Raw genomic sequence first — 11524 nt, forward strand, 5'->3', positions numbered from 1 at the left:
TCATCGTGCAGATCTTTCACGACCTTGGTTAAATTTATTTCTTAGTATTATGTTGTTTATGATGCCATTGGAAATAGAATTATTTTCTTCATTTCTTTTACATATATATTATTGTTTGTGTATAGAAATAAAATTGTTTCTGTCTGTTAATTTTATATCCTGCCACTGTAAGGAATTCATTGATTAATTCTAACAATATTTTTGGTTGAGTCTTAAGGATTTTCTAAGATCAGGTTATCTGCAAAGAAACATAATTTTACTTCCTTTTTGATTTAATATCTTTATTTTTGTCTGATTGCTTTAGCTAGGACTTTCAGTACTATGTTGAATAAGAGTAGTGATAATGGGCAACTTTGTCTTCTTCCTGATCTTAAAGGAAAAGCTTTACATCTTTCACTGCTGAATATGATGTTAATGTGTGTTTGTCATATACGGTCATTATTATGTTAAGGTGTGTTCCTTCTATATCCAATTTGTTGAGAGATTTTATCATGAAAAGATGTATTTTGTCAAATGATTTTTTTGGCATATAATGCGATAATCAGATGACTTTCATTCTGTTAATGTTATGTATCACATTTCTTGATTTGAGTATGTTGAACCATCCTTGCATCTCAGAGATAAATCCCACTTGTTCATGGTGAATGATCACTTTAATGGGCTGTTGAATTTGGTTTGCTAATATCTTGTTGAAAAATGTTGCATCTACATTCAACAGGGATATTGCTCTACAGTTTTATTGTATTTTCCTTATCTAGCCCTGTAAAGTGAGTCTGAGGGTTTTTCCTCCCTTTCAATTTTTGGGAAAGCTTTGAGAAAGACTGGCGTTAATTCTTCTTTAAATGTTTACTAGAATTCACCAGTGAAACCATCTGGTTCTGGGCATTTCTGTCTTGGGAGGATTTTGATTACTGAGTCAATCTCCTTTACTCATTATTGATCTGTTCAAATATTGAATTCCTTCATAACTCAGTCTTGACAAGTTGTATATTTCTAGAAATTTAACCATTTCTTTTAGGTTAGCCAATTTGTTGGCATTATAAATGGCCATATTTGTCTCTTATGATCCTATATATATTTTTGTGGTATCAGTCGTAATGTCTCCTCTTTCATTTCTGATTTTATTATTTGAGTCCCCTCTCCCTTTTATTTACTTAGTCTAGCTAAAGGTTTGTCTTTTTTTAAATCTTAAAAAAAATTAGCTCTTAGTTTAATTAGTCTTTTCTATTGTTTTTTGGTCCTTATTTCACTTATTTCTACTCTGATCTTTGCTATTTTCTTTCTTCTACAAACTTGGGCCCAGTTTGTTTTTCTTTTTCTAATTCCATGATGTATACAGTTAGATGGTTTATTCAAGATCTTCCTTTTTTCTTAATGTATGCATTTATCTCTATAAGCTTTCCTCTAAGAACTTCATTTGCAGCATCCTATAGGTTTTGATACATTGTGTTTCCATTTTCATTTTTTGTAAGATATTTTTATTTCCCTTTTGAGTTCTTCTTTGATCTATTGGTTGCTCAGGAGTGTGTAGTTTAGTAAAATTTCCAGCTTTCCTCTTGTTATTCATCTCTGGTTTCACTCCATTGTGGTTGGAAAAGATACTTGGTATGATTTCAGTTTTCTTAAGTTTGCTAAGACTTGTTTTGTCTATGACTGTCCCTGAGAATGACTCATGTACACTTGAGAAGAATGTGTATTCTTCTGCTGTTAGGTGGAATATTCTATATATATCCATTAGGTCTAAAGTATGGTTTAAATCAACATTTCCTTGCTGATTTTCTATTTAGATGATCTATCCATTGCTGAATATTGTGTATCAAAGTCCTCTACTATTATTGTATTGTTGTCTTTTTCTCTCTTCATATCTGTAGGTATTTGATTAATATATTTAGGTGCTCCATGGTTGGCTGTGTATATTTACAAATTTTATACCTTCTTGATGAGATGATCCTTTTATCATTATATAATGATATTCTTTGTCTCTTGTTACTGTTTTTGGCTTTAGTAAGCTACTCCCTCTTTCTTCTGGGTTCTACTTGCATAGATTCCTTTTCCCTATCCCTTCACTTTGAGCATATGTATGCTCAAAGCTAAGTGAACTTCTTGTAGGTATCATACAGTGGGACTTTTTTTTAAAAAAAATCTGTCCAGCCACTCTGTGCCTTTTAGTTGGAGAATTCAAAATATATTCCATTTAGAATTATTAATATATAAGGATTTAATAACACCATCTTACTGTTTTCTGGCTGTTTTTTTAGTTCCACTGTTTCTTTTATTCTCTCTTGCTGCCTAACTTTTTGAATTGGTGTTTATCTAAGGTGATATACTGTGATTCTTTTATTTTTTTGTGAATCTACTGCTTGTTTGGCTTTGTGGTTACTATAAGGCTTACATCAAACATCTTATAAATGTAACAGTCCATTTCATGCTGACAGCAATCTAACTTTAACCACATAAGAAATTCTACTCTTTTATTTCTCCCCTTTTATGTCTTCAATGTCACAATTTACCTCTTTTTATATTATCTCTTCATTAAGAAATTATAATAGTTATAGTTATTAGTCTTTTCTTTAAATGATAATATAGTTATTTAGTTAACACATCATCATATTGCAGAATTAGAGTTTTCTGAACTTGATTATGTATGTTTGCCTTTCCAGTGTGTTGTGTATTTTTGTATGTCTTCATGTTTCTAAGTAGCATCTTTTTATATCAGCCTGAATAACTCCCTCCAACATTTTTTTTGTAAGGCAGGTTTAGTGCAAACTCCTGCTTTTGTTCGGGAAAGTTTTTATCCTTCATTTCTGAAGAATAACAATGCTGATAGCGTATTCTTGGTGGCCATTTTTTCCTTTCAGTACTTTGAATACATCATGCCACTCTCTCTTGTCCTGTAAGTTGTCTACTGAGAAATCCACTGATAGCCCAGTGAAGGTTCCAATCTTTTTTCTCTTGCTGCTTTTAAGATTCTCTCTTTATCTGTGATTTTTGACACTTTCATTATAATGTGTCTTGGATAAAATGGTTTTGAATTGAAATAATTGGATGACCTATTAGCTTCATGAACTTGAATGTCCAAGTGTCTCCCCAGATTTCAGAAGTTCTTGGCCATTATTTCTTTAAATAAGCTTTCTACTCCCTTTTTTCTCCACTTCTCCTTCTGGAATTCCAATGAATCTGATATTGGTTCTTTTGATGATATCTTTTAGATCATATTGGCTTTCTTAGTTCTTTTTTATTCTTTTTTGTTTGTTATACTCTGATGGGGTTATTTCCAAGTTCCTTAAGCTTGCATGTCTTTTCTTGATCTTACAGTGCACCATGTCAGCTGTTAGTAACCTCTCTTTTGTTTTTCTGGTTAACCCTAGAGCTCAAACAGTCTCCGTTGCCAGTAGACCTTGGCTTGTTTCCTGCACACACTCTCTGTCTGCTTGAGAGTGCTCTCACTGCCACCCTTAGGAGTGTACACAAGGAACCAGACAAGAGTGGGAGGAATTGTGGGTTTGGCACTCCCAGGACTGGCCCTGTTTCCCTGATCACTCACCATGCAAGGTGAAAACATTCACCCTCTCCCTTTTATTTTCTACAAAATTATATTAATACACATATTACACAATGATGTTTACATATCACTGAGCATTGTCTATACCCATTTAACCCTCAAAATATTGGAAAAGGATATTATATAAACAAATTTAAGGTAGATAATACTGTTTTCCCCATTTCACAGATGTGAACACTGATATTTGGATGTGATATGTAACTATCCAATGCTACACACTGGTAAGTGGTTGGCCAGGGTTGTGAAACCTACTCTCTCTAACTGCATATCCTCCACTTTTAAACTGAAGACTATATTGAACATATTTTAAGCCCCTGGCAGCCCCTGAAAAAGGAGATGATTGAGAATGGCTCTCTGTTGCAGGTGGGAAAGCTAAGTGTGAATGCTGTGGACCCTCTTCCAGCCTAAGGAAAATGAACTAGCTTTATTTGAAGAATTATGAAATCAGTTCTTACAGAGAAACTTAAGAGGTCAGACTCCCAAAGCTAATTCCCTTCTCCAAGGTTGTGCCCACAGCTTTAGGTTCTTGTATTCCAGATTCCCTAGAACTGCTACCTCCCCTTAGGTAATCAGGAGACATTTAACAGAAATCAATATTCGCTTGTAACTGTCACTGACAAGGGAAGGTGGATTCTGGTTTCCCAATATTTCAGAGTAACTTGCTCTTGCAAAATTATTAGGTTTTTGTGACTTTCTGGCCAATCTGACTTCAAATAGAGTTATCTCAATAGACAATGAAAGTCCTCCAAGCTCACAAGACAAGGAAGACCTTAATTAAAATCAATGAGGAAAAAAAAAAATCTGTGAAAACAATTAAGCGCTGCAGTTGACTCCTTATAATTTGGGGTCTGAAGGTCTTCTTGGGAAATTACTGAATCACTGGGATGATTTAATTTGGCTGCCTTGAATTAAGCTTTGGTGTACTAGAACTGGTCTCAGATATCCCGTGATGTGCAATCTGGAGAAGCACTGCAGGAACAGTAAAAATCCTAAGAGAAAACAGCATTTAAAGAGTCATTTAGGTAGAGGAGTCAGCTGTCTTCTGGAATAGATTCTTTCAACTGACATACTATATGGGTTGTTTGTTCCAGAAAAAACTGAGAAATAAATGAAAGGTTTAATAAAAATTTTATCATAAGGCCTGAGACTGACATCTCAGACTTTTTCTAGGATTCAGTGTTTATTGAAATGAATAAATCAGTGAACAAAATAGATCAGGGGTGGCTATGTGATTCAATTCAGTTCCAAAATTAACAAATAAGCAAAAATCAGGCCTGAGGCTCTATGTTCAAATGATTAGAAAAATATAAATTCTCTCTCTTCTTTCTCTCTCTCTTTCTTTCTTTCTCTCTTTCTTTCTTTCTTTTTCTTTCTTTCTTTCTTTCTTTCTTTCTTTCTTTCTTTCTTTCTTTCTTTCTTTCTTTCTTTCTTTCTCTCTTTCTCTCTTTCTCTCTTTCTCTTTCTTTCTTTTTCTTTCTTTCTTTTTTTTTCCTTTCTTTCTTCCTTTCTTTCCTATTTGTTTTGTTTCTTTTATTTCTTTATTTCCTTTTTTTTTTTCTTTTGAACCAAGAAAATGTGAGCCTAAGTCTGCTTGGGTCACCATATGAAAACAGAAAAAGGAAATGGAGAGAAGCCAAAACTTGATATCTCTTGAACTCCTGGATCAAACTGATTCTGAAGCCTGCCCCTAAGCTTTTTAAGACTGTTACTCTTCTGCATAATGCAATTTAGATTTGGTTTTCTCTTGTTTGTGAACAGAGAAGTAAATATTTGTGAGGAAATTAATTTTCTCTCATCTGACTTTAAATCAGGTGACACCATTCCATAAATGAAATGCACACCTTTGCTCAAGTTATATTAGTAGGAGATAATTAATTCTCACTTTTTGAGAAAGCTTCCCTGTGAGCAACATTGTTTTAACTCCTTAGAGAAAATATTTGATCTATCTGGAGAGTTTTCTAATTTACCTCACATTTGCATACGTACAACTATTGAATGGGGTTTTTAAAAAATTCAGCATTTGAATTTTATGTGTCTCTCTCTCTTTTCTGAAAGTCTGATTTAAGCAAATAGAGCATGATAAAACAAATAATAATCTGAGGTTCATAATTTTTATACAGGACTGATCTTATCCCAGTCAATTGACAGTAGCTATGGGCAGTACTAAAGTGAATTCAGGATAGCAATGATGGACAAATGCATGAAGATCATTACACTGAAACAAAGTAAGTTTAAATAATTTAAAATATTATTATTAGATCAACAAGACCTAGTTTCTTTCATTTCTTAAACCTATGGACTGTTGTCAAGTAAGTTACTTTTGTACCACCATCAGAATGGACTGTTTGTTAAATAAATCCCTCCCCAAAATGTTTATTTTGGGGTAAAAAAGAGAAACAGCCAAACTAATCATATCCAGTTGTGTGAATTTTCACTGCCCTGGTGGAGTCAGTCTCGTGCAGACGTCAGTGCTTGGGAAACCCATGTCCAGACACTCTGGTTAATGGTGGACTTGCTCTGCAATTGTTTAACTCCCTTTGGCTCTTCTTTCCCCATCTATAATGGGTGACACATCCCCCACTGAGTCACTTCTGACTTTAAATTATAAAACCATGCCAAAGCTCTTTGCAAAAATAAAGTGTTCTGTATGTGATTCATAATCAAAATAATGATGTTAACCTCTACAGAGTCTCCTAAAATAATTATGCTTATAAGACTCCAAATCAGTACAGCTGGCTTGAATTTCATTTTTAAACTCACATTAAGTTAGAAGTATTTGATCAAGTAAACCCAGCTTAAAAGCAACAGACAAGCTGCAGAGGAGATGGAGTACCTAGTTATAAAGAGAACAAGTTAAAAAGAGTCAGAATGTGGGTTTTTTTTTTTTTTTTTGTAATTTGTATACATAAGCACAGGTCATCTCCCAAAGCAGGGAAGTAATTCCTTGTTAGAGAGAGAGAGAGAGTTGGTAAAGCTAGATGGGGAACACCCTTTGGAAGGACAAGAACAATGGTCATTGTTTCCATTTATTGAGGGTATTGTCTGCGCCAGAAACTAGCTAAGTTACGCGTATGCGTTTTCTCGATTGTTCCATATAACAACTTTAAATGTTGTGTATTTTTAAATTCCATATTTTATCGAAAAGGAAACTGAACTTTCAAGAGGTTAATTAGCTTTGCCAGAGTTACAAATTAGTTAGTGACAGAATAGGTAGTTATACCAAGCTCGGTGAGTTGCCAGAAATCACAATACATCACAAGAAGCACCGTATTCTTCATTTACTAGGTCTTCTGTACCTAAAAGCAACAATTTTGATCACACTTGAGATAAGCAACATAATCGAAGTATTTCATAGAATAACGTTTTCTTTTTCTTTTTTTGTGAGGGAGGGAGGTCATTCCACTAACCATCTTTCCTATAATGAAGAGAGAAAAATGACCATCAGAATCAGGAAAAAGGAAATTTTTTTCACAAATCCTAATTACACCAAAATGTGGTTGAAGACTGCTGTAAGGTTCCAAGGAAGCTCAAAAATAGTGAGTACTGATTGACTATAAGAGTCAGAACTTCCAACTGTCAGTGACAGAACCCCAATGTAATTAGCTAAAGCTAAATAATAAAAAGGTTGGGCAGATTTATTGGATGCTAAAACTGGTAACTTCAAGGGCAGGTATAGCTTCAGGCATAGTTGGAAGCCATAACCAGAATGATCACAAAGCCTTTCCCTTTCTTCCCAAGCACACCCACCCATCTTTCAGTCTGGCTTCCCTTCGAGTATGTCTCACCCTTTTGATGGGACTATGACTACCAACATTTTCGGGATCACAAAGGCAACTTAACAGGTGCAGTAGAATGAAGTTCATTTTCCCTTCTTGTAGCTATGGATCAATTTCAGATAAGGGGTATGAGCGACTTGCTTGGAACATGTGTCCAAACTACGGACCCATCAATGCCACCAACAGGTGGAGTCCAGGGAGGTACAGGCCCACCAACACGTGATCTTTTCTGATATTAAATGAGAAGAAAGGATACGGAGAAGGCAAAGTGACAAACATTCGTTATAGAAGCTGCTGTTTTCCTATGTGCCATATATGATATCCTGCTCTTCCTCACACGCAGCCAATGAGGTGGTATTATTAGCCTATATCAGAAAAATTGAGCATTAGAGATCTTAAGCATTTGGTCCATGTTAATATAATAAGTGTCATCTTCAACACATGCACATGCCCTAAGCCACAATCGAGCATGCCTTTGCGAAAGACTGATGTCCGCTTACTATCAGACTCACATTTGTTTCTTCCTCTTTGCCAAAGCTATGAAGATATGATAAGCTGTGCTGAATACCTAGAATTTGGGAAAATCCTCCATTTCCTTTAAGTATGACCTAAGATTTACAAAACTTTTTGCCTAGCCAGCCTAACTGTAAGGAGGTGGAAACTGGGTCTGCCTAGAGCTACATAAACTGCAATGGAAATCTCTTTGCTCCTTTATTATCACGTAGGGAAAGTTTATACTGCTCAGCATTCCTGTTTCTACTTTCCTTACCAACCTGATTGAGGCTGATTAAATTAGACATATTGGCTTTTAAGCTGAAAAAAAAAAAAGCAGCAGCAGCTCATTTATAGGAAGGCAGAGATTAAAATAAATGATATAATGTAGATGTTTCTTCAAAACTTTTCTACCCCTCTTTGACCCAGGGATAAAGACATCATATGATATTAGATTAGCAAGCATAGGAACCCTCTGAAGTGGAAACAGTAAACATGATGGATTTAGTCCCCTGGCTATGGATAGTTCTCCAGATATTTATCTTAGGAAAGCAGAGAATAAAAGGGACAAGGTTCTGTCCCCCTAGAGAACTTCATTTTTACAGCTCCAGGCTATTTGACCCAGGGCAGGACTGGGTGAAATTCCTCTTAATGCTTACTTCCCGACATGGAAGACAATGGAATATTTATTGTTCAGTTCTAAATTTCCTTATGTTTTGTTGTGTTTTACATGTTGTCCTTTTAAATGTTTTTGTTCTAAGTTTTCTTTAAAAACTGCCCTTTAGGCTCTAACACTCACCATCTTTGGCTGATTTGTAAAGGGTGGGCATAATTATTAGGGCAAGATATTATAGGGCATATATTAAATTAGTCGAGTTTCAATAACAATTCCCAGAGATGCTTATATGCAACTTCTCCTATAAGTTCACAGAACCAAAGACAATACTGTAGTCAATACAGAATATTATTGTTAGGTTTACTAAGGGTGTAGGCAATGGATGACGTCTCCCTGACTTCTAAGATTATTTCATTTCAGGAGATTTAGTCAAGTCATCCCGACCAATGTATATTAAACTCTACTAAAAACTGAGCAGTGTTTTTGGAAGTCTGGGAGCCACTGGGGAAATATATGTGACTGTCCAACTGCCATGTCCAAATGCCATTTGCATTCTATATCAACAATAACCTGTGGTGGGTAATAGTCACATTCTCATCCAACTGTGTCTCTAGAACCTGAAATTCCCAAAGGCATTTAAAGTTCTACAATTCCAAGCTGAGATATTTAGAAGCACCACAACATCTTAATTTTGCAAAAGTATTATTTTTCAGACAAATTCAGAGTATGCAGTTTCTAGAAGGAGATCTCGTAGGACAGGAGGAATATCTACAGGTCTTGATGTAGAACCATGTGACAGGTGGTTTAACACCCAGCTACCAGGTGGAATCCTAATCATGCCATTACTGACTGAGTAGCTCATTATCTGATGGTTTTGGTTTCCTTGGCTTCTGGGTGGCATGAACCCTTAAAGTGTTGCTCTCAGTACCTGCCATACTTCAGATGAGACCAAGGACTCAGCTGGGTAATGAATATGCTGAGAAATACTTTTTTTTTTCTAGTCTCCAAATACCAGGTATTAATTTAAAGGGATGGTATCATATTGGCCTTTATGCTTTCACAGTTAATCTCAGAGTTAAGGACGCTGTGTAAAAAAAAAGATTAAATTGCCTACATGAGGATTACACAAGGATTAGCATGAGTATTAATAGTTTCAGCTCCTCTTTTCACCAAAACCTTAGTAAGACCTTTTAGTATTCATCCTTGAAGGATTCCCTGCACTCGAATAAATTGTTGATTTTGACAAGTACTATATCCTAGTCAAAAAATTATTAACATTCAGTAACTTTATGCCAATGGAAAAATTAAACCTCCAAATTTAGTGACACATTAAAAATAAGGAAACAGTGTTTGCTTAAGAGGTTACACCACTTTCTTCTTGGAACCAATTTAGAATAATACTTAGAACAAAATCCACTTGAAAAATAGTTTCTTCTTATTTTTCTCATAAGATGTTATTTTTGAGTGCATTTATTTTATTATTTCCTTTTTTGTTTTGTTTTGTTTTTAAGTCTGTTCAGTTGAAGTATGATTAAGATATTAAACCAAGTAGAGTATGAGTTAGTACCAGTAAATAAAAGAATGAAGATAGTCTTTAGAAAATAATTTAAAAGTTATTATAATTATCTGCTGATCTCACTTGCAAGCTATTGCAAAAACCTCAGGATGATACTGATGACTATCTGTCTATCCATCTATCTATCTATCCATCTGTCTATCTATCTCTTAGGAACATTTAAATTTATTCCAGTTCTCATTGCCACTTGAAATATGATTGACAAATTTTTTTTCTGAGAAATGGTACAGATACTGTGATGGGAAGGCAACAAGAGAAATAAACACAACGGGGTTTTTCTGAGGCTTTGTTAGCAGTATAAATCCTCCTGCTAAAATCTTGCTTGGAGACAGTCCCAGTCACCGTACTTCAGAAAGTATCATCATTGTTGTCAAAGAAGTTTAGCCTACTTCAACCAAAACAAGGTCAGGCTTCAAATTCATATTATGGAAGAGAAAAAAAAAAAAAAGATTGAGAGAAGTTAGCTTATTCTCACTGGATAAGTGAAGAATCCCTAATGATCTAACCTCAGTTTAAAATGTCACATCTAAGTTGATGAACATTCATTCAAACAGCATCCCACACATAAAGTAATAGATCCACACAAAAGGGAACATAACCTTGAAGTTATTGCTTTAGTCATTTTTTTTTTTTTTTTAATGAATGGTAAATTCTGTACTCCAAACCTCTCTGAATGGGAAGCAGAGATGTCAAAACGAGAGCTATTAAAATAGGATTTACCAAGCAAAGACACTAAAGGCAGAATAACTTTTGGAAGCTGCAGCGGCAATACTGGGGATGACTTTTGGATCAGTCATGGGAGATTAGAGTTGGCATGCACCTGTGCTCAACACCCGCCTAACTGGCCGGGTACCTTTACTGAGCAGAACCTGTCTTCTACGACTGTCAGCCTCCCAATCCCCACGTGGTCTCTTGTATCCAGAAGATGCTAACAAATGTGTATTTACTGATGAATGGGCTTAACTTTAAATGTATCACAGGACAATGTTTAGTGTTCAATTCAAGTGGAATGTCTAATAAATACCTGCTTTAAGATGTTTCATGAGTATTATTCTGATAAACTATCACAGTAGCAGTGTACAAGTTTGTAGAGTTTTCCCCTAGATTGCTTCATTTGAATCCACTACTGCTTTATAAAATAGGCAAGGGAGCTGTTTTTCATTCTGTTAGACAGAGGGGAGAAAAATGAGATTTTTAGGTCTTAAATAACTACCCCAATTTACATAGCTAGCCGAGGGCCAATAAGTAGCTTTGTGATGGAAGAGGAAGCAGACCAGAGCGCGTTGGTTATCAGTCTCTAAGTAGTGGGTTTGGTGCTAGAAATGCATGGTACAACTAATCCTCATAAAAGTGATGAAGGGAGCGCTAAGAGAGCCAATTTTAATACTCAGTTAAGCAAGCAATTTAAAGATTTTACCGTCTTTCATTCATTCAGCCCCTCATTCATTTGTTTTCAGTAGTACAGTAAATTAAAGTGGAATTACCATCCAGTTCCAAAACTA

The sequence above is a fragment of the Camelus dromedarius genome, chromosome 23 (assembly GCF_036321535.1).
Source record: "Camelus dromedarius isolate mCamDro1 chromosome 23, mCamDro1.pat, whole genome shotgun sequence".
NCBI classification, from domain to species: domain Eukaryota; kingdom Metazoa; phylum Chordata; class Mammalia; order Artiodactyla; family Camelidae; genus Camelus; species Camelus dromedarius.